The sequence below is a fragment of the Microcebus murinus genome, chromosome 10 (genome assembly GCF_040939455.1).
Source record: "Microcebus murinus isolate Inina chromosome 10, M.murinus_Inina_mat1.0, whole genome shotgun sequence".
NCBI classification, from domain to species: Eukaryota; Metazoa; Chordata; class Mammalia; order Primates; family Cheirogaleidae; genus Microcebus; species Microcebus murinus.
In genome coordinates this window covers 90452212-90478306 of record NC_134113.1, presented here as the reverse complement: position 1 = coordinate 90478306, position 26095 = coordinate 90452212, and the positions used below count along the sequence as shown (strand labels likewise).

Genomic DNA, 26095 nt, shown 5'->3' with positions numbered 1-26095 from the left:
ATGAAGACCTATTTCTTGTTTCCTGAGCAGATGGGCAGCTATGTTTATGTTTACCTAAATCTTTCTTGGCTAGTTGACTGGGATGTAGCTAAAGGAACAGGGATATGGAGTCTAGTGACTTGAAATAATTGTACAAATGCTGAGCACCTCTGATGTGCTGGACAGTATTAGACTTGCCAATATGAAGAGGACAAGCTTCTGATTCAGGTGGCTTGCTGTGTAGTGAGGTCATCCTAGTGCCACTTTAACTTTGCAGGGCAAGTCCTTTAACCTCTTAAAACTTCCCATTTCTTAACTGTAAAATGAGGATAATAGCACTTACTTTCCACTGTTGCTGAGGGCATCTACCTGATAACGTCTGTACAATTCCACCTGATAGGCACCTGTTTAACCTTGACATCTCTCAGTGCAGCCACCTGAGCTCTTTCCAGCATCTGCTGGCTCAGGTAGATGCCCTCCCCCCCGCCCCCCCCATGCGGTCTCTGCTGGGGTGTTTCACGCCTTGCTGTGAGCACCTTGGCTTTGGTTCCCACACCTATGCCAAACTCTTTGGACAAAGAGCCTGTCATGCCCATGTCTGTCATCTTAGTGCCCAGTGTGGTGTCCACCACGCAGCACTGGACACGTGTTTGGTGCTGAATAAATTAAAGAACAAGGGTTATGAATGGCTAAATACTATACATGTCACACTGTTATTGTAAGAACTTTGGACAAGAAAACAGAAGGAAAAGGGAGGGTGCTTTGAGGCCCTAGAGATCAGAGGAGATCCTGGCATACTGAACTCCAGTTTTAAGGCTGCAAATGTGTGCTGCTTTTTTACTGTGGACGGCTGGTCAACTTCCCAAGGTAAATACAAAAAATAACCAAACCTCATGAGGTCAGAGAGGAGGTCTGTATGTTTAATCTAGAAGTCAGCATGTGCTTCCATTAGCTACCAAAACTGCCAGATCTAGGTGGCTGACAATCAGAGGCTCATTTTGATCACTTTATGCCATGTTCTCCAGAACTCACATGGTGGCACCTTCTTCCTCCTGGTTTCCTTTCCCTTTGCAGGAAGAAATGTGTTTCTCATCTTGAAATCTCCTTCTTTTCTGCTTTGGTCACATCTTTTTTTTTGTTGTTGTTGGCCATATAAATTAGAGAATTAATATGAGCTATTGTGTTAGGGTTCTCCAGAGAAGCAGAACGAATAGGAGGTAATTTATTTACTCTTGAGGCACTGGCTCACATGATTATGGAGACTGAGAAGCGCCATGATGTGCCATGTCCACGCTGGAGACCCAGGAGTACCACTGGTGTAGTTCCGTCATAGTCCGGAGGCCTGAGAACCAGGGGGACCAATGTTTTAGTCCCAGTTTGGAGGCTGGAGAAGATGCGATAAGATGCCCCAGTACAAGCCCCGAGGCAGGGGAGAAAAGGGGGTGACTGGTGAATTCCTCCGTCTTCTCCACTGCTTGTTCTGTTCAGGCCCCCAGTAGATCTGCTGAGGCCCACCCACATTGGGAAGGGCCTTCTGTTTAACTGGGGCTACCATTCACATGCTAATCTCACCCAGAAACACCCTCACAGACACACCCACAAATAATATTTAATCCAGGCACCCCATAATTCAGGCAATTTGACATATAAAGTTAACCACCATGGTTATTTATTTATTTATTTATTTTTTTGAGGCAGAGTCTCGATTTGTTGTCCAGGCTAGAGTGAGTGCCGTGGCGTCAGCCTAGCTCACAACAACCTCAAACTCCTGGGCTCAAGCAATCCTCCTGCCTCAGCCTCCTGAGTAGCTGGGTCTACAGGCATGCGCCACCATGCCCGGCTGATTTTTTTTTTCTATATATATTAGTTGGCCAATTAATTTCTTTCTATATTTATAGTAGAGACGGGGTCTCACTCTTGCTCAGGCTGGTTTCGAACTCCTGACCTCGAGCAATCTGCCCGCCTCGGCCTCCCAGAGTGCTAGGATTACAGGCGTGAGCCACCGCGCCCGGCCCACCATGGTTATTAATAACATTTGGGTTGAAAGGAGAACGTTCTTGTCTATAGTGTGTGTGCGCACACGTGTTTGTATATGTTTTTTAACATAATCTGAATGTGAGAAATAAGGAGTAAGCACCTTTGGGGAAAAAGATCATCTCAAAGGATCATTTTTTTCTCTTTACCCACCTCTTTGACTCTCAGCATTGAAACCAAAGTAAGGCCTGTTGGTTGTTTGGGAAGAAAAGAGCAACTGTTAGTTAATGCACACAGTGTTCTAGGTAGAGTAAGTTATTAGTGTTTGATGACTGGATGAATGATTCCATTTTTGAGAAAGGACATTCCTTCTTAGATAAAGCATGCTAATTCTTTCTTCCCACAAATTATCTTTTCATCCCTTCCCTAATTTCTGCAGTCTGGGAGGTGGGGGGGGGGATAGAGTGATCCCTTCCTTCCTTCTTGCTGGGCTTTGCCACAAAGCATGTTAAATGATCTCCATGTTTCTCCACTCTATAAATAAACACTTCTTCTTAAAATGGGGCCATCATGGGATCTGACTGTATTTATTCTTGTCATTCTCTTCTTCTCTCCTCCCACAGGGAAATGGCACATTTCGGAAGAGTTTCCATCATTTGCAACATTTGACGATTTGTGTCTTTCATAGGCCACGTATCAGGGCTAGTGAAACAGTTTCTTACTCTCAGACATGCTTGTCCTAGGCTCCCTGAGCCGTCCATGGGAGCGACCACGGTTCTCTAGACATCCATCTTGTGCATCCTCTGTTTCACACGCCTTCTTACTACGTTACTCTTCTCAAGTTTACAAATCTCTTCTCATTGATTTCATTTTAGTTTGGCATCGTGGTGTAGTGAGACTAGCACTTGGCTGGGAATTAGGACTAGCTGTGTCCTTGGATAAGACACTTGCCATTCTTCCTGGCTTGTAGTTTTTCTCTTCAGAAGTTGAGCTATCCAGCTTGGTGGTTCTCTGGCTATAAAGGTGTTTTGACATCTGAATTCTGAAAGGATGTAGTGGGAGTTTCAATCTTTCATACTTTATGCTTTCCAGGAGTAATTCGGTTAGCTATCTGATGCATTCCCATGAGAACGAAAAAAAACCACACTGGCTCCTTCAGATAGAAACTAGTAGAAATAAAAAGCTTATAGTTGTTGGGGGCAATTAATTTATTTCAGGTATACTGGTAATAAGCTAGAACCGAGTCGTTCATTGGACCCATGCACATTATTTAATATTTTCATATTAATATTTTTTTCATTTCTAAACTGCTTTGGGTGGTGCAGTATTTTGCTGCTTTTGTTTTTGGATAAGAACTCCTTCCCCCCTTAGTGACACGGTGCTGTAACTGGCCTCATCCGTATTACAAAGGTCCATATTACACATCCAGCTAGGACAGGGCAAGCAGGCATCTCATATAATTAGACTCAGCCCTAACACATTGGTTTTCTTATATCCAGGGATTAACTCCGTCCATTAAAGACTCGTGCGAGGGGAAGAGCAGGTAACAAAGTGTTTGTTGCAATGATGAACTGTCCCTATTTCACCTTCAGACTGCAGAGTGATCTGCTTGGAAACTAATTAGAGCATTTCCCCAATGGTGTTAATGATCTACTTCTACATGCCTGTGGTCTCCTAGACAGTGGTACCACGTGTCAGAAACTGGCCATAAAGCAGCCATCTCCCTAGCCTGTCTCCCTCTCATAGAGAATGCTGAGAGTAGCTCATTCCTTCCACTGAATCTCATGTTGTATTCCAGGCTTGTTTAAGGGTTTTTACTCTTCCATGATGCTCCTTACTTTCTGTTCTTTAAAATCCTCTTTGCTTTTGGATCCCAGGGTGGAAAAGGGAAATGTGCACCATCTTTAATATCGTATATAGGCAGTTAGGAGACTTTGAGGTGCTCAAAGTCTCCTAACTTTGAGGTGCTCAAAGTCTGGTCAACATTTTCTGGTGGCGCAGGTGAAAATGACCTTTTTGTGGAAGCCTACTAGGCCAGACTCTTCTGCATTTCCCTGAGGACAGACCTGATTTCTTTCTGACGTGGCTGGTATACTTGCCGCGTGGGTGGAGGATAAGGATGGTCATTTATCATGCTGTCCCTCTCCTGCATCTGGTTCCATTGCAGCTGGAGCATCATTAAGTCCATTGAGTTTCTTTGTTTTTAAGGATAATTTTTGTTTGGCTTGTATGTTGGGTGGAAGACACAGCCCTACCCTTTCTTTCTCTTATAGTGTGCTAAAGATTTGGGTTCTGTGGCCTTAGGCAGTTATTTGCTGGGTTAAAGGTAACTATTTACACTTTTTAGCAAATTTCATGCCCCTTTCTGCTGGATCCATGGTATTTTTTGTTTTTGTGTATCGTAAACCACAGAAGTCCTGTTATTTCCGTGGAAGGATATGGAAAATCAGGAGATAAGACTGAGATTAGAAATGAGAATTCCTGACTTTAAATAAGATGCTCATTTTCACCACTGGTGAAGGGCTTTAGACCACACAATTCAGTGAGTAAATGAGTACAGCATATTTTTGTTCACACTTTCATTGTCAAGGCTAATTGTTTTCTTGTAAAGATTCTGCCTTGATTGGATTCAGTAATCCAAACTGGACATAAACCCGTGGTATTTTGTTTGAACTTTTACAAGACTAACTTAATTTCACATTTCACAGATAACACACAGACTTTGCCACATTTTCATAACAATGCCTCCCTTGTAGAGAAGAGATTTAAACTATAATGCAACTAAGATGAAATAAAAAATGTAAAAGGAACTATAATAAATGAATTTGCTCATTCTTTCTTGATGGACCCTGTGATCAGCTTTTAGCCTTGATGTATATATCACTAGACTGTATTATTTCCTCATTTTCACATAGGTTCAGAGTAATAGGAATAGAAAGAGGAAAGGGAAAAGCATCAACTTCTTAAGACTACTTTTTAAGTATGGCTGTTACTTTCTGTGACTCCTTTAACTCAAGGAACTGAGAACAAACACCAGACGGTAAACTCAGAAACAGATTGCCCAAAGAAAAATTCCCTAAAGAGCTGTTGCTACTTTTTTTCTTGTTACCTTTTTTCTTGTGGGATTCCATCCCATAATATGTACTTTATAAGTTGCCTCTCAAACTTTTCTGCTTTTTTTTTTTTAATAGAAGAGGTATTTATTTAATTACTGTATGGAAATGTACATAAAGAAGATGAAAGAAAGACCTTTCTAAATACTGTTATAAAATTAATTGATAATTCCATAGATGTGTATTGCCACATAGAAGATAAGGATGGTCATTTGTCACAGATATTGACAACTGAGAAAAAAGTGATTAAAGGGAGTTGGCCTCATGTGTAAGAACCATGGCCAATTAATTTTACTTATTTTTCTTTTGATGTGTGCACAAGATGAATGTAAATATCTTGTGTACATCTAAAAGTTCTTTCAATAAATGCAAAAAAATTATAAATGATAACTTGGGCTTTTTTCTCACTGGCAGATAAGTCAATGCTTCTAACAATTGCTGGCTCCTCATCTATGGCATTTTTTGAATCGTTGCTAATTTGGTAGAGTTAAGGAGCATCATGTTTTATTTAGCTTTTTAAAACACTTTTGTGGTTTTTTTCCATTGATGTTTTGCTTAGAAAGTCTCTTTCTACCCTAAGATCAAGTAAATACTCAGTTAAATAGATGAAATATTACCTGTTTCACTTCTCCATTTAGGTTTTAAGATTTTGTTAGAGAGTTTCCACACATGTTCAGAAGTGACAGGAGCAGTGTAATGAACTATAGATACTCATCACTCAGCTTCGACAATGATCAATATGTGACTAAGCTTGTTTGTCTATGTCCTACCACACTCCTCACCCCTCTTCCACCCTGTTATTTTGAAGTATAATTCCCTCACAATTCCATCTGTAAATACTCCAGTACGTGTTTTTAATAGACCTAAAAAACCCCAGCCAAACAAAGTGTTCTTATCACACCTAATAAAGCTAACAGTAATGTCTTCATATTATCTAATTAATACCTAGACTTCAAATATAATACCTGTTGTTTTGGGCAGTGAGGATACAACCTATAAAAATAAAGCCTGTAAGTCTCAAAACCCAAGAGCCAATCTTCTAGTGTGAGGAAACAGACAAAATAGAAGTAAAATAAAAACAGCATGATTTCTGCTAAGGATCAGTGGCCTGAGAGAAGCACAGTGGGTAACAGGAAAGAGGCAACCCAGGCCCTGACTGAATCTGTTCCAGGTAGAGTGGTCAGGGAAGGGCTAAGGCCAGCTGAAGAGAAGGAGGCACCCAGGGGATGGTGTCCCAGGCAGGGAGGTCTGCCAGTGCAGGGGGAGCTTGGTGGGCCTGCAGAGTGTGTCATCTAACCAAGAAAGCTTTTTTCACTCTTCATGCTGGCTTTAGTTACAGTCATTTGTAATGTGTCACTTTTCAGTGTCTAACTTTTCAACAGGGTAAATAGAAAGAACCACCCAAATATACTGGTACTGAACTTTGATGTGAATTTTGCCTTGTTTAGTGATGCTTAATTGCTCCTAGGCATTTCAGAAAAAAAATGAAACAGAAAATTCAGGCTTCTTAAAGACCTTTTTGAAATATACAAACCCCTAAGGAAACAGACCCTACTCTGTGTGTAATAATAGAGCTCTAGTTTCTGCAGGGCAGGTTCCTTCTTGAGATTTGGGGCACTTCCTGATTACTTCTGGGTAAAATAAAAGTGACAACTTCCTTTTTTTTTTTTTTTTCCTTAACAACTTTTTAATACTTCTTCTTCTCTGGGTAAAAACCAGGAAGTGGGAAGTGAATGTATAAAAACCAACAATACCTACACCCACACGTGTGGATTTTCATGTACACTTGAGCATATATATGGGTGAGAGGAGAAAAAGGATGCATAGAGAAGATGGGTTCTATTAAATTTGATGTAAATGAAATGGTAAATTAGACCACATTCTTGTCTTAATCTTTTCTGTAATAAAGATAAAATGGCGTATTATGTTCATATGATTGAACAAAAGTAGATGATTCCAACCTTTTTTTCTCAGCCATTAAAAGAAGAATTTGAAAGAAATAGTCTTTGCATATACACACTGAGAGTTTGTCAGCCTTTCTTCAAACACAGCCGGCCACAGTCAGACTAAACATTCGTAGACATTTCATTTAGTCCACAGTGGAGGTATTTGTTGATTCACATATTTTCTTTTTACAAGAAAATCTTCAAGGTTAGTATTCACCACTGAATTTAACACACAGTAAAATTCCATTGTGTTGTAAGACAGCTTAAAATGCAGTGTTTGATTTAATCTAGAAAATTCTATTATCATCACTCCTGACAAAGGTGCTGGTAGTTTAGCTTAACCATCAGCTACAATAAGGGCTGTGGATAGTTTTGCAATTTATGACATTATTACTCTTCCTCATTTGTCTTCTTGATTTGCCAAACATCAGTGCTCTCATGTCACCAGGGAATAACTATTGGATTTTTCGTCTCAATACATGGGATACCAGTAGGTGGGATAGAGAGTTTATGGTAGATTCAGTTTGTCTTTATTTACTCAAGCACTCTTCCAGGGCTTGGAGCTGTCAAAGGTGAACTAGGAAATTATTGTTTACATCTGCCAGGAATTCACCGTTCTTTTATGAGCTTTCATGCCCTTCAGAGAACATTTTTTTTGTGCACCATGATTGTCAGAAGGGGTCTGGGATAACTTTAGAGTGGTACAGAGATTGCATGTGTGCAGCTTCATCTGCCATGACTTTCAATGCTCTGTAGTAACTGTTTTCTTTTCTTTTCTTTTCTTTTCTTTTTTTTTTTTTTTTGGAGACAGAGTCTCCCTTTGTTGCCCAGGCTAGAGTGAGTGCTGTGGTGTCAGCCTAGCTCACAGCAACCTCCAACTCCTGGGCTCAAGTGATCCTCCTGCCTCAACCTCCCGAGTAGCTGGGACTACAGGCATGCGCCACCATGCCCGGCTAATTTTTTCTATATATATTAGTTGGCCAATTAATTTCTTTTCTATTTATAGTAGAGACGGGGTCTCGCTCTTGCTCAGGCTGGTTTCAAACTCCTGACCTCAAGCAGTCCGCCCACCTCTACCTCCCAGGGTGCTAGGATTACAGGCATGAGCCACTGTGCCCGGCCAGTAACTGTTTTCTTAAAATCTAAGTTTGCCTGGAAATACCTTTTTTTTTTTCATAATGAGAAAATGGTAGACACATCCGTGGGTGCCCACCACTCCTTTTGTCAAGATTGCTAAGTATGTGAAATCAATAAATTAAGTAAATATGAAGGACTTATTTTAATAGCACAGTTCTGACAAAAGTGGAGCTTATTAATAAATAAGTACAGTATTGTTGAGTTGTTGTTAAATAGCAAGCGTTTATTGTGTTCCTGCATTTAAAACTCTTTGAAGCATTGTAGGGAAAGGAAAGCACATAAGCTGTGGCCTTTACCTTTAAGGAACTCATAGCCTAGTTGAGATAAGATAAGTTGAGTCAGAAGATAAGGAATAGCATAAAGCAGTGTGTGATCAATGCCAAGTGCAAATGTGTGCTGAAGGGCTTTCAAGAGGGAGAGAGTTCTTGGTGAACTGGTAAGATGATAATAATGGCAGTGACAGCAGCCAGCATTTACTGAGTGCTTGCCATGTACTAAGTACTGATCAAGTATTTTACAGGTATTTGCTCATTTAATCTTCACGTCAGCCACTCGAGAAAGGCATGTCTCTTATTAGTCCTGTTTTACAGCTCAGAAAACTGAGTGAAGTTAGCTAGCTGGCACAGGGTCCCATACCAAGGAAATGTTGGAGCCTGAGTTAGAGTCTGGGCTGCCTAAGTCCAGAGCCATCGTCTTATCCGTGCCAGGTGGTCCAGGAAAACTTGATGGTCCGTATACATCCCAGCAAGCCTCCTGGAAGAGGCCGGTGTGTGTAGGGAAAGAGTGAAAGATAAAAATCTTGGGGGTGTGATTAAAGGGCCCTCAGTCCAGGTTGAAGCACTTGGACCTGATCCAGAAAGCAGCTGGAGAACCAGTGAATGAACTTAGCAAGAAACTAACATGATCGCCCCGAGAGGAGGGATGTCACAGAGGAACGTTGGGTGTGTTGTAGGGCAGCCACTCTGGCTCGCATTGGGGTTTTCTGATTCCGTCTGCCTCAGCCTGTGGCTGTCCAGTGGTTTGTTTGATTTTCCATTAGCCCTTTCTCCCTTGGCCTTGAGGGATGAATATCTACAAAATGTCAGGCATCGGGCCGTGGGAGCACCCTGTCCCACTGGTGAGCCACCGGGCTTTCCACCAGCTCGTGGTTGGCCTAAGTCCTGCTGCATGAGCTGCCTTAGATGGCGGAAGGTAAGGTCAGGTGGTGTCCTTCCCCCTCAGGGGTTTCCTTATGCTTTTCTAGATTTGGGGCCAAAAATGCACATTTCGGAGCCATCCTGGAAACCCAGGAAGAGAGTGGAGACCCTTCCAGGATAGCCGTAGACCTAGTTGCCCCCTAGACCTAGCTCCGGGTCCCAGGGGCTGATTAGAAGGATGCTTTGTGATCACCCAGTCAAGACTGCATGTCTCTAGAGAGTGCAGTTAGGGGAGTAACCACAGTCCTCTCCTCTGTGCTGATTTATCTGAGATTTAAATACAGGCTCCAAAATAAAGTGTAAGTGGTGGTAGCTCAAAGAAGCAAACCAAGCTTAACATTAAATGACATGGGGCTCCTGGAAATGTGGAATGATTCAGAACAAAGGTTACTTACTGCATCTACGACTCTTTTTAGACAAAGAAAATATGTGATTAAGAAATATTTTGGCAAGATCTCATCAAGATTATTTACTGGGAAGGAGGCCCAGGACTCAGCCAGGCAGGGAAAACGTGGGGTGTTTGCTTGGCTTGTGGAAGGAGTGCATTTTACAGTATGGAAGTGGACTGAATGCCTGGGGGAGGGGGGACCATGATACAGGTTTATGCAGGTGGAGGATTCCCGCAGACGCCAGAGTAAGTAGAGGAAGGTGTGTGTTTGACACAGGGACCAGGGTAAGGCTCAAACCTATCTCTGCTCATCAGGCGTGGTTTGAATCTTTAGAGACACAGCACAGTACATTCACTATTTTATTTTAAGCCATGGCTAACTTTTCTCCAGTCTTCTCCAGGAGGAAAACTTGATGTTTGCTGTCATCCTGGCCTAAAAATGTCCACAGTTGCGCTAACAAGCAAGCTTCCGTAAGCAGATCAAATTGCCATTCTGGTTCCAACATTTGACTACCTAGCTTTTTATAAAAGAAAAAAAAAAGGGGGGGGGAGCTGACATCAACTGACGTTTCAGGTTTGAGGGTGTTTGGAGAAGTGGGAGTTCTCCGCCTAGTCTTTTGCGGACGCTGGATGTGTGTCTGCCTTCTGGCTGGCCACACGTCCCCCGGGCGGCTTCTCTCGGCATCCTTTTCTCCTGCCGGGAGTGTCTTCCTTCCCCCAGCTTTGTCTTTTTCTCTCTCATCTGCCGCACACTCTCTCCAGGGCCTACGGTCCAGACCCTCCCGGGAGAGCTTCCTCTGCTTAGTGTAACTTCTGGAAGAAGATAGAACTGATGGATTTTCATGCGCAAATACGGGCTCACGGTGATGTTCCTGCCTGAAGCATCACGTCCTCAGTGTCACGAGCATGAATTTATGATGCAATTTGAAAAGGGTCAGAATGTGCAAAGATGAGATTAATGCCCGCCTGTGAGCTCTCTGTGATGCTGAGGTAACTGAAGTGTGTCTGGTGGTGTCCGGAGCTGGAGTCCTCCCTGCACGTGCCAGGAAGACAGAGAGGGCTCTGCAGTTTGCAGACCGGGAAGGGGTGTGGGGGGCACGTTTCTTGCTGCCTTTCAGTTGGTAAGCTAGACACGAGCTGGCAGGTGGAGATCCACGTGGGGCAGACGTGGCATGAACTATCCTTCCCCTGTCCCCTTACATCACGTCCTTACAGGACACCCGTCCATTTTGTATAAATTGAGGCACCCTGTTATAATATTCCTGTAATTTCATTTTTTGTTTTTCTTTTGATATTAGACTTCATATACAAAGAATAGGCTTAGTCATAATCTTTTCATGACACATCCTCTTCACATTTTTCTTTATTTAGAGGATGTAATAGACAGCTGTCTTAGTTCAGGCTTCTCTAACAACATACTGTAAACTGGGCGGCTTATACATGACAGAGATTTATTTCTTTCAGTTCTGGAGGCTGGAAGTGTGAGGTCAGGGTGCCAGCATGGTCGAGTTCTGGTGGCGGCCCTCTTCTAGCTGTGTCCTCGCACGGCAGAAGGGTGAGGGAGCTCTTCGGGGTCTCCGTCACAAGGGCACTAATCCCTTTGGTGAGGGCTCCACCCTCATGACTTAAGGACTTCCCAAAGGTTCCACCTCCAGGTACCATCACACTGAGGGTTAGCGTCTTGCCATGTGAATTTTGGGATACACAGACATTCAGTCTGTACCAGTGACCGGAAACCCATCTCCAAAACAAAAGATAGGACATTGAAAATAACCTATATCTGACCAGATCACGGGCCTCCCCACGCCTCATCCTTCTTCCTTCCCCTACCCAAGGTAACCTTGTCTGAATCCCGTGTGCATCTTCCCTTTCTTTCCAATACTTTCTTTCAGCTCTGTGTAGTCCTGCATAAGAGCATAAAATATACACACATAAAAAGTATGTGTCTCTATAGATATACACTTGATTTTAGCTGTCTTCTTTATAAAAGGAGCATCAGAGTCTATATAATCTTTTGGGGCTTACTTTTTTACTTAATGTTTTAGTGCTAATGTTCATCTATATTGCTACACGTCATTAGTTCATTTGCTTTGCTGAATAATGTTCTGTTGTATCTAATTATACTCTGTTTATTCCTTTACTCTCCCACTGATGGGTGTTCAGGTTGGTGCTGGGATTTTGGCTGTTGCAAACATGTTTGCCATAAATATATTTGTGTACAGGTAATCCATTGTCCATGTGCAAGAGATCCCTTTGCGTATATGACTCCATGTTTTGAAAACCAGCAGTAGACTGTATGCTGGGAGATTGTTTGTGGGAAGCACAGTAAAGGGAAATCCTCAGTATGTTATATTTCGCTGTGGTGTGAAGAAGTAGCTCGTAAACTTTGTAGGCAGCAAGACACTTATGTTTTGAATATTTTTCCTCTCCAAAAATGCGTGTTGACATTTCATCCCCAATGTGGCATCTTGAGGGGTGGGGCCTTTAAGAGGTCATGAGGGCAGTGCCCTAATGACTGGATTAATCCTTTCGTGTATTAGTGAGTGATCATGGGAGTAGGACTGCTGACTTCACAAGAAGAGGAAGAGAGAGAACTGAGTTAGCACACTCAGCCCCTTGGCCGTGTGATACCCTGTACCACCTTGAGAAGGCCCCTACTACATGCGGCCTCTTGGACTTCCCAGTCTCCAAAACTGTAAGAAATAAATTTCATGTCTTTATAAATTATCCAGTTTCAGGTATTCTGTTATAAGCAACCGAAAACAGACAGATACCGTCTTATTTTAACTCTATTCCTCCCACCAACTTTCTAGCCTTACCCAGTACTTGGAACGACTCTGGGCACACAGTAGGCACTTTCTTTCATCACGGCTCCACTGTAGTTAATGCCTATTGATTTCATCTTATGTTAAATTCTTTGAAAGTAAAGCCATGTTCCCTGTAAGACCAGTTACTTTTGTTCCTCTAATCAGGTCAGTTGTTTTCTTTGCATTGTTTTCTTTAGCATCTTCCATGAACTGGGCAGGGGCCATCTTACTAGGGCCTGGTTCTTGCTCCTAAAGTACTTCTGTCTAGCGGGGAGAGGCTGTGTACAGGCTGAGGATTAGAATGCATTATGGTATGTGCTGTGATATCTAGGTCATAGAGAAAGGGTGCTTCTTCCTGGGAGTGAAGACTCCTGGGGTGGGAGCGGGAGACAGTGTTGGATCTGATATTTGGAGAAGGGGTAAGAGTTCACAAGATAGATTAGGGAGGCGGATATGGTGGATGATTTCAGGAAGTTAGAGGCGTAGGAGAATGTGGTACACTCAGGCCACGGCAGGTGGTTGGCTTTGACTGGAGGATTCAAGGTGCAGTTGAGTGAAGGCACACGAGGCAAGTCAAATGGCTTGCTTGTGTTTTTGTGAGTCTCTTCCATCTGGGGGTTTTTAGATAGCCCATAGCCATTTTCATTTACTCCCAACCCCTATCTCACAACTAGTCTGGGTCTGTGCTCCCTAGTGACATCCTCCCACCCTTTCCCTTGGTGGCATGTGCAGTTGGCTAAGCGGGCAGGTCTGACTGTGGGCCCAGAATAAGGAGAAGACCTGGGTCACCTCTGGTCCTCGCCAGCCTGTGTGCTGGGATGGTGGAGTTCGCCCAGGTGGAGATGCAGGAACAGCCTCTGGGCGTGGAGTGGTGTTTTTCTCTCCAGGGACTTGACCAAGATAACTCCTTGGCAGGGGTAGCAGCCGTACATGCTGGAACGATGCTGCTGCCCACTTCTGGCTCATTCTCTCCCCTCCCTCCGTCTCCAGGGCTTCCATCCGTTTGCCTTCTAGTGTCGGAGCACCGGAGGAAGCTGCAGGGAAGGCGCTCCACCCACATGCTTCTCTGCCCGTCTGTTCTCAGGGACTCTGGGGCTACAGGCAGTGACGATTTCAGGAAGGAGCACCAGAGAGGCCAGTGGACAGCAGGAGGTTCTCTTCTCAGAGAAGACAGCTAGTCCTCTGCGACCAATTCTCCCTCTAACTAGAGAGGTTAGACAGCCCCATCACACACAGATGCACACACGTGGGAAGATAGGATGGAGTTGTATCGAGCAAACTTTTCACGGGAATAGATGGTGGTAGAGGAACACTCTATAGTATGCCATGGCAGAACAGAGTGTTATATTTTAGATGACTTTTTGGAGGTCTTTATTTTAGGTCTGTTTTATTAGAGATCTAATTTCTTTGTGTTTTTACCTACCTAGCACAGTGGTTAAGGACACAGAGAAACGTTTCATAGACCTGGGTTTGAACTCTCCCTCTGCTGCTGCTTAGCTCTGTGACTTGTGGCATGTCAGTTAACCTCTGCGGCTCAGTGTCCTTAGTTGAAAACTGGGCCACTAGTACTTAGCGTTCACATTGGGTCATTGTGAGGGTACGTAAGGTGTCATGTATATAAAATATTGTATTATACAATAGCTTTTTATGGAGTTATTCGAATTTGGGACTCCCGTTGCCTTTATAAAAGGTTCGCTTCTTCAGAAGAGTCAGCGAGATGGCCATCTCAGAACGCAGTGGACCGTCCTCTGTCGTGCTCAATAGATACTTCATGTCATTCAGTGCAGAGAGTAAGTGGAAGGATGATCCTACACAGACAGAATGGGGCTCCTCTCTGCCTAAACGTGCTGCTCTCTCATTTTCGAAACAGTATTTTAAAAAGTCTGCTCTATAAAACTCTCCCAGTGAAAACTCTTTCTCCACCTGGTTATTATCACCGTGTTTGTTGCAACCTTCTCTTTGCTTTCAAATATTTAGCTCTGTGGAGTTGTGACCATTTATCCATGGGTACTTTTGTGTGCGTTTGTCCTGTCTCTCTCTTTAGAAGACATATTCCTGCTGGTGCATGGAATGAGATGTTCTTTTCCTTTCCTGTGGAGGTGCTATTTTTGCTTTTCTTAAGGAGCTAGAGCAGAATGTGGCTCAGCGTTTATCATCTATCAATTTATCGCTGTGCTTTTTCCCTCTTAGATTGACATGTTTCAACAGAAAATGTGGACTTGGTCATGTAAAGATGGTGCATGTCGCTTAGCATGTGCCATCTCTGTACCTTTTGATTACAGGATTTTGATGAAATCTGTCAAAGGGTGCTGAAGACAGGCTCATGTGAAACATTTAGTTTTCTGGCATTTCACCTGTGTCTAACTGATCTGGTGTGCACTGAATGTACATTGTCCTTCCCTTTATTGAGGTTTTCAAATCTGGTCCAAATTCACAAGACTCCTTAGAAATCTTTTGTGATATGAACAGAATCTAACCAGTTAAAATAGAGATTTCTCCACCTTCTTTAATTAGCATCTTGAGAATGAATTGATAAAGTGGGGATACAGACAGGGACAAAATAGTGTGGAGAGAGTTGGAGAAAAGAATAAGGGGGAAAGGAAGGGAGCTGCGGCAAAGGCCATTGCTTTTAAGGAATTGGAATTCTTCCATCAGACATTAGAATTCTCCTACCAGGCAGCGGAGTTTGCCCTAGGATTTCTCTATTTCCCTGGGTCCTGGGTATTCCAGTTGAAGTAAGTTGCATTACAGTCCTGCCCAGTTTTGCACTTTGAGGGGGCTGGTGGTGAAATGGAGCAGACACTAATGATGCAAGCTGGAGGAGAACTACTTTCGTTGATGTGACTCAAGACCTGGCATGGCTGTCTTTTCCCAACTCACAGTTTTGTCCAGTAGGCTCTGTAACACGTGGAGTCAGATTTTGAGGAGGTTCCAGCTCTCACCTTCATGCTGTCTGCATTTGGTAGCCAAGTAGAGGGTGTCTGTGTTCTTTTGACACCTCCTCCCCATCACTTCTGCTCCAGCGCTGGAGACCCAGGGGTGTCCTGAAGGATTACGAGGAACCCTTGCCGTTCCCCTTGTCCTGTGACCTAGCCACGCTCAGGGAGCTCTGGAGTCTCACACGGTCAGCAGCCCTTAGCGTGGCCAGTTGGCGTTCTCCACATCACCAGCGACATCTGTCTTCTTCCTAATCGTCTACTCAGGGAACGTTAGCGTTAGAAAAACCCTTGCGGTTCTTGTAGTCCAACTTCTTCATTTTAGACTTGAGGAGCTCAAAGGCCGGGTGAGGGGTGGTGGTAGGTGTAGGGGAAGAAAAAAAATCTGTTTTTCCTCTAAATTAGACTTCCAAAAGATGGATTAACAAGAGAAAAAGGAAAATTATTAACACATGCAGTGCACATCACCTGGGAGAAACCTCAGTGATGACTAACTCAAAGGCTTAAGTTTTTTCTTTCTTTTTGTACAGCACTTGTCACTCTCTGACATTGATGTTAGTTTTTTGCTTAAAGTTTGTCTCTTTCCACTAATTTGTGTACTCCATGGAGACAGTGATTTTTGTCTCTGTTCACTGCTGTATGCCCAGTACCTAGAGCTGTGCCTGGGACACAGTGGGCTGTTACTTGTTGAAACGCTGAATGCATGGACTTTGGGTTAGTAACTTTACCTTCCTGTACTTTAGTTTTCTTCTGAGTAAAATAGGGATAAAAATAGTGCCTGCTTCATCGAGTTGCAATGAAAACTAAGGGAGTTAACCCATCTAAAGCACTTATGGCCAGAGTGAATGCTCAATAAAGGTTCCCTATTATAATTATTAAATATTTGACTTCTAGCCTGCAAACCCCTCAAGGACAAAGACTGTTTCTTATGTCATCTTTTTATTTCTCGTAGCAATTTGGCGGACACATGATTGATAGTGTTTGTTGAGCAGATAGATAAATAAGTTATAGAAAATTGTAGGCAATACCTCTATAAATATTTGTTACATTTAAATGAATTAAGTTTCCTTACTGTCTTTTTCCCTAAGCTGCAATCGGTGAACCTACACAGAAAATAGTATGATCATGTGGGGCTTTAGCTCATCGCTTAGGCAGTAGGGCCAATAATTCATTTTTGTTGCCATGACATGGCTGACATTTCTTGGGGGTTGACAGCAAAGGCGGAAACGTGGTGGGTCACGAATGTCACCCCAGCCTGTAAAATACACAAGAGCCACTTGAGAGCTCTTCCATTCATAGTTAATACTTCACAGAAACGCTTCCCTGGCAAAGGAGGTATTTAGCGGAGGCTGCAGACATCTGAGCAGACAGATGAAAGAAAAGATGGAAGGTTAAGGGAGAAACATCTCCATGCTTAAGAAACAGTTTAAAGGTTGTAAAAGGATTTCACTTTTAAATTCGAGCCAGGCATTTGACTTTTGTACACCTTACAGTGTTTCTGGTAAAATTAGAGACTATGACCAGATCATCTCCAAGGAACTGTCTTACTTTTTAAACGTCCTGATTCTGTGGGAAGTGTTGAAGAAGGCCTCAGACCGATGAAGAGTTTAAGGGCCTAGATTTAGGTACAGATACCAATAGAGTGGAAGGGCATGTTCATATAAGAGCCTTGGGCCCTTATATGCAGCTAAATACTAATGGCACGTAGTATCTGTTTGTGAGAGGAGGTGGAAAATTATAGGATAATAATTAAATAGAAAGTGAATTCAGAGTCCACATCTTCACAACACTTTCTGACCTCTTGGTTTGGAGGAGCATATTTCACATGAACTTAGTTGCATGTTGGCTGTCCAGTCTGGGCGTCTGCTCTGTGAACCTTTCCCATAACTAATTCCCAAGAGATTTCCAATCATGCCCATAAGGTAATGCAGTTTGGCAAGAGGATTTGGACCTTGACGAAATCTCTTGCCCAATTTGGCATCCACAGAAGGCTGACTTGCCTAATTTGAAAAGAAATTGAAAACAAAAATTAAAAACAAAACCTCTGGTTGTTACTTGTTTGATGAATTATAGTTTTATAGAAAACTATAATTTTTTTTCCCATACCCCATTACTATGGAGAGTGTTTTTACCATTGACTAAATATCTGTGCTTGGTTTCCTGTCCTTCCCTGATACAGTGTTCTGATGAGGCTAAATCATTACAGCAGTGGTATGCAGTGGAAATGTGTGTGTGTGTGTGTGTGTATTTTGTGCCATATGTGTCTGCCTGCATTCTCAACATCTACATTAGTGTTAGTTTTGTATTGCTTCATAACAAATTACCACAAATTTAGTGGTTTAACACAACATATGTTTATCATCTCAGTTTCTGTGGGTGAGGAATCTGGACGTAGGTTGTCTGGGTCACCTGCTTAAGGTCTCACAAGGCTGTGATTAATATGCTAGCCAGGGCTGTGGTCTCATCTGAGGCTTGACTGAGGAAAAACCCATTTTTGTTGGCAGAATTTAGTACCCTGTGGTTGTGGGACACAGAATTTCAGTTTCTTATTAGCTCTTGGCCAGAGGTTGCCCTTAGTTTCTCACCATGTGGGCCTCCTGACATGGCATCCCACAACAAGCCAGCTTGGTCTTTCAAAATTAGCAAGGGAGTTTAATGTTTTCCCATAGCACAAGTGTCTTTATAGACCTGACCTCAGCTTTTCCCCTGGTATTCCTGTATGGTAAGACAGAAGTAGGGAGAACCAAGATCCAGAAAGACTAAATGAAATGTCTAAGGTTGCAAAGCAGCTAGAGGTTGCATTGGAATAAGAATATAAATCGATTAATAACAAAAATGAACACTTACTATATACCAGGCACGGTGCTAAGAGCTTCACATCAGTGCATTCTTGTTTAATTCCCAGCACAACCCTCTGAGTTAGGTATTACTATCACTAAAGCATTTAATAGATGGGGAAATTGAAGATCAGAAAGGTTATATAACCTGGCTAAGGTTCATAGACAGAAAGTACACAGCCCAGATTTGAACACAGGCAGGCAGATTCCAGAAGTGACTACCATTGCACTCTGAAGACCTCTCCATTAGAGCATGATACCACTGGGTTTGGGATTCTTCCTCTCCTTTGTTAGATACTTAAGTTGCTGCAGTATTGGAAAGGGGTAATTGTAACAGGGTGCTCCTTTAAAAGTGCATTAATAAATGGAGGGACAACATTCTTTCTTTTCTGCTTGAGCCGTACTTCCTCATTTTTCTGAAGACATCTAGGGCAAATGGAAGGAAATCAGGAATTTAGTGGGATTTGCATGTGTTAATAACACTTTTGCTGCATATGCATCCAAAAAAAAAAAATCAAGCATGCTAACTGATCGAAGTTAGTAGAATACAGCTTGTTCATTTTTAATTCATTTAAAATGTTTGTTTTTAATGAAGCATTATCTATTTTATTATTCTGTAAGGCATGAATAATGTAGAAAAGGAAGTATAGGTCTGTTTTTCCAACCTACAAAACCATATGTAGATGGGTCTTGTTGAGAGATGTAAAAGATTTAATTCGAGTATTAGAAACTGAAATTTTAGAGTGAAAGAATCCAGGGGTATGTGCGTGTGTGTTTCTTCTATATTTGTAAAAACTCAGAGAGCTAGGCTGCAGGATACTTTAAAATCTATAAATACAGTGAAGAAATAAAATACGGAGGAGGTTTGCTGATCATTGTGCTTTTTCATGAGTAGGGAAATGGAGCAGCTGTGGGTTGGAGGTGAGGAGGACAGAAAAGTGCCACATTGGCTCAGATCCAGGCAAACATCCCAAACTGTCACAGCCATGCCCCCACGTTATGTATTAGTAAAATGTAGCATGGCAGAGTCCTTCAACTTCAGGCATGCTGTGTACCCCCTCTTCATTTGCATGCATTCAACTTCCTTTTATTAAATGGTTATGAATTTGCCTCCCCTGAACTGATGTTGGAGAACAGTTTTGTTTTTTTTTTTAATCAGAAAACAAAGCCAGGTATTTTTACATTTTATTAGCTATAGTATAGATCCTAGAGCTGCCTCATTCCCTCCCCTTCGCCCCCATGGGGTCAGGCCTTCCCAGGAGCCCCTGCCTTTGCAGCCAGGGCTGCCGGAACTCCTGCGGAGGCTGAGCAAGGGGTTCCCTGTGTTGCTCTGACTGCGCTCAAGGTCCTGGAGCTGGGATTCCTAGCGCTAATTTCAGCCATGTGATATAGCCCCGCCTCTTCCCCACTGTGGTCCGAGCCTCCCCCGGCTCCTGTTTGAGCAGCAAGCACAAGACCCAGAAGTTTAAAGACCACGTTGGACCCATCCAGCAGGGCCAGTTCCTCCTTCACGACATTATTTTCTGTTAGTTGTGCCTCAGTCTCCTGCCTCCCTGACATGGATTTATTCAGGCCCTCCTGTAGTGGTTGACACTTCTCCACTTGTCCCTGCAGCTTCTTCTGGATCAGATCAGCCATGGCGGGGACAAAAGCCCGCAGGGAGCAGGAGGTGGGTGCTGGGTCTCACTCTCGGGAAGGTCCCTGAGCTCTCCTTTCTGGCCTGGCCTACTCACGTTCCTGCTTTAGTCTTGGAGAACTTGTTGAACTTACTGTTGTCCTTTCTCTTATCTTACATTTGTATTTCTTTATATTAATATTATATAAACCCTAGTCCATGTTTGTCCAGTTCTATAATTATTTATGTTTATGTGTTTTTCTCTCTAGGATACCCTAGGCCATTTTTTCATCAACTTTGATCCCCTTTCAGTGCCTAGCACGAGGCCTGGAACACTGGAGGCGCACAGTGTATATTGATTGAATTGAACGAAAGGCATTTGAATATACAGCTAAACCTAGAACAACACAGGGGTCAGGGGCATCAGTAAAAAAAATCCATGTGTAACTTTTGATTTTCCCAAAACTTACTTGCTAATAGCCTGCTGTCGACTGGATGCCTTACTGATCAACAGTCCATTAACACACTTTCTATATATGTTTTACATACTGTGTTCTTACAATAAAATAAGCTGGAGAAAAGAAATGATACTAAGAAAATCATAAGGAAGGGAAAACATATATACTATTCATTCAGTAGAAGTGGATCATCGTAAAGGTTTTCATCCTCATGGTCTTCACATTGAATAGGCTGAGGAGGAAGAGGAAGGGTTGGTCTTGCTGTCTCTGGGGTGGCAGAGGCAGGAGGGATGGTGGAGGTGGAAGGGAAGGTAGGAGAGATGGGCACACCAGATGTAACTTTTACTGGAAAAAAAAAAGTTATGTGTAAGTGTACCCATGCCATTCAGTCCCATGTTGTTCAAGAGTCAACTGTATTTCATATAGTTGTTCCTACTGTGGTAGAAGAGCTTCCATTTATTAGTTCTGAAACTTCCATTTAGGACCTCAAGGAGAGTCCTCTCATTCCAGTAATCTGCGAGTTGGTGAACAAATTCAAATCCACTGGATCATTGTCCTTTATGTTCCCATGGGGTCTTTTGTTTGTTTAAAAAAAAACTTAAAAACTTCTTTTGGCTCTCAGCCATCGTCTTTCTTTTTTCTTTTGCGCTTAATAATTTGTGGTAAATTATATATAACATAAAATTTGCTATTTTAACCACTTTTTTAAGTGTACAATTCAGTGGCATTAGGTACATTCGCACTGTTGGTCAGCCATCACTTATCTCTGTCTCCAGAACTTTCATGTCTTCCCCAAATGAAACTCTGGACCCATTACTATGCTCTTCTTTCCTCGTCCAGCCCATGGCAACCACTGTTCCACTTTCTGCCTCTGTGAATTTTCACTGTTCTAGGTATCTCAAATGAGTGGAATCATATAATATTTGACCTTTTGGGACTGGCTTATTTCACTTAGCGTGATGTTAAAAGGCTTATCCGTGTTGCAGCATATATCAGAATTTCATTCCTTTTTAAGTCAGCCGTTGTCTTTCAAGACTCAACAGTTTAAGTGTTTTTAGACTCTGTAGCCAGAGATAAATTTTCTTCCTGTCCCTGGCCTTTTCCTGGAATGAAACTTCCAAAGGCATTCCCTGTCTTCCAGAGTGGCATTCTTTGGGAGAGCTGAGTAGCAAAACTGAGGCAATTAATGTGAGTGTAACAAATGAGCACCTACTGTATGTCAGGGACTCTGCCTATGACCAGAGTCTTGAGGGAGAGACAGCTGTATACTCAGCTAACTGCAGTACCATGTGCTAAGTGCTGAAGGAGGATTAGAAAGGTTCAAAGAAGAAGTCATATCTCAAACACACTTTTAAGGTGTTCAACGTAGAGAAGAAATGGATGGCATTCCATGAATGCCTTGAGCCAAGGCAAGTGAAAACACATGGCATATTGGAAGGCTGGCAAGCAGAGCCCGATGTATGTAGAATGTGCTGCGAGTAGGGGTAAATGAGGCTAGAGGGTGCATGAACGCTGTGCTGAGGAGCGGGGTTGGGCCACAGGTAACTTGGAAGCTTGACCCAGTTATATCTGTGGGTTGATGGGGTGGGGGATAGATTGGAATGGGAGAGACAGGGACTAGCAGCCAGCATGTGGGGGGAGGTGGGGAGACAGTGTGGTGGCTTGAAGCAAGGCAGTCAGAGACAAGAGTTTGCTTGTGGCCAGTTGCATTGGGTCTGTTGACATTGGGCCAGTTGCATTGGGTCTGCCTTTTGTGTTCTGAAATTCTTATAATTTCAATTCCAGTTTAGAGTTCTGTTTTTGGAACATTTCTGTCAGATCTTTCCTTGTTGTATCCTTAGTGGCAAGAATGAGTTGGTTGGTACAGGACACCTGGACAGTCTCCAACCTTCAGGCTTTTCACTCCATCATGCACTTGTTAGGATAGTTTTTCGGTCTTCTGCATACTGAGTGAAGTCTGTCTAACAGGCAGAGAGGTACAGTTATTAAGATTGTATCTGATATAGATTAGCTGGACTATAACTGTAATTAGAACAGATCAGCCAAGCCATAGTAGAAGTGTGCCCCCTCCCCCTTCCTTGTGATTTTTTAGTAACAGACGAACTCAAACAAAACTTTCCTACAAGTGTATAAACGTAAACTTTGAAGAACAAAGCTGGGTTGGCATCCAGCGTCATTGGCACAGCCATTGGAGCCTACCACATGGCCCATAAAAAACTTGGCTCTTCACGAAGGGCTTTGAAGTAAGCTTCCTAGGAAAAGACATAGTCCCTGCCCATATGCAGTTTATATTCTAGGCTGTAGAATGTCAGAAATTACTCTGGAAAAGGAGAAAAAAATGAAATGTTCAGTAGGTAACCTTAAAAACTGATATTTAAGGAGGTCCCCAAATACACCCATAGAGAAAGTAAAAAATACTACCTGATGCAAGTATTGAAAGAAAATGCCCAGGAGTCATTATTTGAGCAAAAGCTGAATAAGGAAAAAAATGCTGAAATATACTAAAAATAATACGTTTCAAAGAAAATAACCTTTTGCTAACCTTTGCATTAGTCAGTTCCTTATTAGAGTATTTTTTTTTTCTGTTTTAGTCACTACTTTAAAAGAATGTGTATAAATATAGAAGATAAAGAAAAGTGTGATAAAAATAATTTAAGATTTGGAACATGAGTTTTAAAAGAAAAGGTTAGAGATTAAAATGGACTCGACTTTATCATCTTCAGTGTGAAAAAAATCAAAAGAATATTTTTGGAAGAGTCACTGCGAAGTGACACCAAGAAGTTGAAAGCACATGTTCTGCTCCTGTGGGACTTCAATGTAGTGGCTGGGTTTTTATCATGCAGTTGACTGCTCAGTTTATTTCTTTATTTCCCAAGAGCACTAAGTGAAAGGAAATGCATGTTAAGTTCTGGGAGATACTTTGAAGGATCAGTAGAGAGCCAAGCAGAGTGCCTTATAACCTACACCTACACATTCAGTGATGAGGAGTTTCCTTTTAACTGACATAGGGAGCTTCCTGGATGGGAGTCTGGACTGAATGACCTTAATTATGCCATTCCTTTCAGTTTCAAGATTTGAGGACAACTTTAGGAAGAGATAGGTAATTGACTGTCCTGTGAGTGTAAGGGTCAACACCTAAAACAAATGTATATTTCTAAGATTTTAAAGATAGAAGGAAAGGCAGGAAAGAAGGAAGGAAGGAAGAAAAGTTGATCTTGTGATTGAAAAATATTTTCAGGTCATCCCTCTGCAGTTTTTATCTTAGTCTTATTAGTTTCTTTCATAGAAGTTATTATAGCTTGCAAATACAGGGTTGTCCCAAAAATCTCCATACAAAGGAAAAGTTTTGTCAAATTTTGTAATGAATATTTTGTAAATAAAGGTACATTTAGCTACAATTTCCCATTTTCCATATGTATGGTGAATTTTGGGACACACTGTATATGTTGTCTATTTACTCATTATTTTGTCTGTTTCACAGATAGAAGGTAAGCACTATGAAAACAGGGACTGTGTCTTTAGTTTTTATTTCTGTATTTCTGTCATCATGCCCAGTGTTGACAAACAGTAGGTACTCAAGAAATAACTGGTTGAATGAATGAATGAAGGTGGCTCAAGAGAAGAAGAGTGCTAGTGGGGGAAGGAGAGTGAGTTCACAAAGCCTTTTTCTTAAAAAATAAAATTTATTATTTCTTAAAAAATAAATTTTATTATGTATCTTTGAGGTTTGCGGCATGATATGGGATATATGTAGATAGTAGAATGGTTACTAATAATATAATGAAGTAAGTTAACCTATCTACCATCTCACAGTTACTTTTTTTAGTGCCAAGAGCAACTAAAATCCAGTTTTCTAACAAAAATCCCTAATGCAATTTTATTAAACCTTAAAAAAGAAGATCCTACCATTTGCTACAACCTGAACAGACCTGGGGGACTTTATCTTAGATGAAATAAGCCAGGCGCAGAAAGAAAAATAGTGCATGATCTCACTTATATATGGAATTTTTTTTTCTTAAAAAAAAAAAGCTCAAATACACAGAGGTGGAGAATGACACAGTGGTGGGGGATGTCACAATGTGCTAAGAAAGGGAGACATACAATGTCGTATGAAAATCGGGAGACAAAACAGGGGAGTGCCCAGGCATGCCAGTCCTGCGAGATAGTTCATGCTTTGCCACTGGGTAAAGTTTGTTCATTTTTTTCTGCAACAACCAAAGGCTCTCTAAAATCCAAGGTTTCCTGGTTTGCAAATCATCTCGGGAGGGAGGTGTGAGTGCGTGTGGATTTCAAGCATCTGACTCCTTTATTTGTATTCTCTGCCCTGGCCTTCAGATGTTTTTTGAGCTGCTTTAGATTAGATTATCTGCCCTGGGATAATGGAGCAATTTTGCGGCAAACTGCGTATGTGCTTTGGACTGTTCAAGTCTTCTTTGCTTGAGTAGCCAAAAAAAAGTCTAGATTTAGTCCATGTAGCCTGCTGTAGTTTGACTTAAGGATATAAAGTCCCGGTCCTTAACTTTAAAACATTAACATATTAACAAAAGGGTAAAACAGAACACTAGAGGAAGACAAAAAGAGATTACAAAGCTAATTTTTTCAAGTGTTTGACTTGGTCCATACCATGAGAATATTCCAGGAGGCAGTTGGGACACCTCTGACCCCTGTCTGCTCACCTGGCCTCTCTGACCACCCTGCGTGCTCGGCCCCACCCCACCCCCTCCGAGAAAGCAGGGCGGGAGTCAGCCCAGCCGCATGCATTTAAGTGCCTTGAATATCCACAGAAGCACAGAAAAATGAAAGCAGGAGCTTTGAACTTGCAGGCTTTTCCAGAACACTTTTGAGAGACTTACTGTAACCGCGGGAGTCCTGTCTTTTGGAGCCACCCTTGAACTGTGGTGGTTTTCAAGCCTTTGGACAGCTTGCGGGTTCGCTTTGGTTTGCTCCCCCTGCCGAGACCTCTTTGGGGCCGGGCTGCTAGGAAGCCAGCGCTCCTTCTGCTTGTGTGTCTGAGTTCTTGATGTGCTTCGGCCCAGCTTCCATGTTGGTGAAAGGAATGAAAATGAGAATGCCTTTCATTTGCAACGCAGCCTTAAAAATATGCAGTCTTTGCTATCTCATTCCATCCTGGTGATAACCGGGCGAGAAGAGCAGGCTGGCATTCTCCTTGGCCTTGTGCACGTGGAGACACTGAGGCACAGAGAGGTTAAGCTGCCCAGTATAGCGAAGGGCAGAGCAGGCACTGAGCTCCACGTCTTTTCGCTGGGAAAGCCCGACTCCACCCCACTGCAAGACTGTCTCTCGTCAACCAGTCCTGAATAAAAGTAAAAAAAGATAGCCTGATGTTGTGAGCGTTAGCTTTTAGAGGCCACTGTTCGTTTTTCCTCTGTAAAATAGTGAGTCCGTGTGCTCTGAGCGTCTGTGGTGGGCAGGCCTCCCTACCTGCCAGGTTACCTACCAAGCTTTTTAATGACCTCAAGGTTAGGTGCCAGAGACAGTGGGGACAAATGGACTGTCTTTTTTTTTTGAGACAGAGCCTTGCTCTGTAGCCCCAGGCTACAGTGCAGTGGTGTTATCATAGCTCACTGTAAGCTTGAACTCCAGGGCTCAAGTGATCCTCCTGCCTCAGCCTCTGGAGAAGCTGGGACTCCAGGTGTGTGCCACTGATGCCTTCTAATCTTTTCTATTTTTTATGGAGATGGGGTCTTG

General features: G+C 42.5%; 1 protein-coding gene and 1 pseudogene across 2 annotated transcripts in view; one reads left to right on the top strand and one right to left on the bottom strand.

Moving 5' to 3' along the window:
• ETV6 (ETS variant transcription factor 6) overlaps positions 1-26095 on the top strand; it is a 228254-nt gene that overhangs the window by 26198 nt on the left and 175961 nt on the right. The gene's annotated exons all lie outside the window — the stretch shown is intronic.
• LOC109730892 (prefoldin subunit 6 pseudogene) lies at positions 19559-19951 on the bottom strand (annotated as a pseudogene).